A 1,493-nucleotide genomic window follows, 5' to 3' on the forward strand; every position below is an offset into this window, starting at 1 on the left:
GCTCCTCCAGCCCTGCTGCAGGGCTGCTCGTGTGCCCCCATGCCAGGAACACGGCACGACAGGTCGGGTTCTATGAGGAGCAGGAGTCACGGAACCAGGGGCTCCGGCACAGCTGGAAGCGTGCAGCTCGGCTGGGCATGGGGCAGGAGGGGGTTTGGTCTCATGGGATGCCCCTTGTCTCCTCCCTGTGAGCTCAGCACACGGCGCACCTCCAGTCCCCACAGCCACCCCAGCCCATGGGCTCTGCAGTGGGAGATGCAGCAGGGCTGGGGAGAGATGAATGCGATGCAGAAGGAGGTGGTGGCACTCCGGCACCGCTGCCCGTTGCCACAGCAACGCCAGCTGGGCACCCAGGCCATGGGGTTTGAGAGGGGAGTATGGGGACAGTGCTGTGGGCCACGCGCGGTCCCATCACCACACACCACTCTGAGGCCATGGAATCAGCAGCACCTGAAGTGGGGTGGGGATAAACAAGGCTCACAGCTGGAGCTCGTTCCCTCCCCACACAGGCCCTCAGCATTGACAGCAACAGTATAGATGTGGGAGATACCACAACGGTCTTGTGTGGCACCTGGGCACAGGGGGCCCTGAGCTGGCCCTGTACAGCTATGGACACGGGGTCACAGTCGCTGCCCTGCATGGCACCAAGGGGACACGAGGGCCACCACACCAGCCCTGCTCAGCACCAGGACATAGAGAGCACCACAGTGCCCTGCTCAAGCTGAAATCCCACTGTGCAAAAGGGGAAAGCGCACGGCCCTACGTGGGCACTGGGACCACGGGGTGCCCACATTTGGGGGGCACTGGGAGGGAAGGACGCAGGGCGCAGCGGCAGTGGGGCTGTGTGCTGTGGTCCCGTGCTCAGGGACAGCCCCCAGCCCCGCACACCAGGCCTGAAACCTGCGGCTGCATCAGCGCCATGAATAATTCAGTCCCGCGTGAAACGCCTCAACAGAGCAGTGCACACCGAGCAGAGACTCCGGGAGCTACACACACGTACACAGCGAGACACGGCTACACCCCCGCACGCGGACACACGCGTTGCTGTGCACGCACCGAGGTGTGCAAAGCCCCGACGCAGAGCTGCACGCAGGGAGATACCCGGGGAGATGCATCCAAACACCCCCACACAGAGAAAACACCAACACAGACGCATCCCAACACACATATGCCAGGGCACACACCGGCGCACAAACACAGACACGCACCCAAACACAGGCACACATGCACACCCGGGCACGCACGTACACGAGCACAGCTGCACACATGTAGGCACACGCAGATGTGTGCAGGCACTGGCAGTCCTGGTGCACACACACACACACACACACGCACTCGGATGCACAGACGCCCCCAGCCCTGCCCTGGAGCCGCAGCCCCTCGCCCTTCCCGATCCCCGCAGGCTGCTCCCGAGCACAGGACAAGGGCAGCCCGGCCGCTGCCCGCTTGCCCCAGGCGTGCCGGAGCCGCTGCGGGGCTGTACCGGGACCGCA

The sequence above is a fragment of the Numida meleagris genome, chromosome 13 (genome assembly GCF_002078875.1).
Source record: "Numida meleagris isolate 19003 breed g44 Domestic line chromosome 13, NumMel1.0, whole genome shotgun sequence".
Taxonomy (NCBI): domain Eukaryota; kingdom Metazoa; phylum Chordata; class Aves; order Galliformes; family Numididae; genus Numida; species Numida meleagris.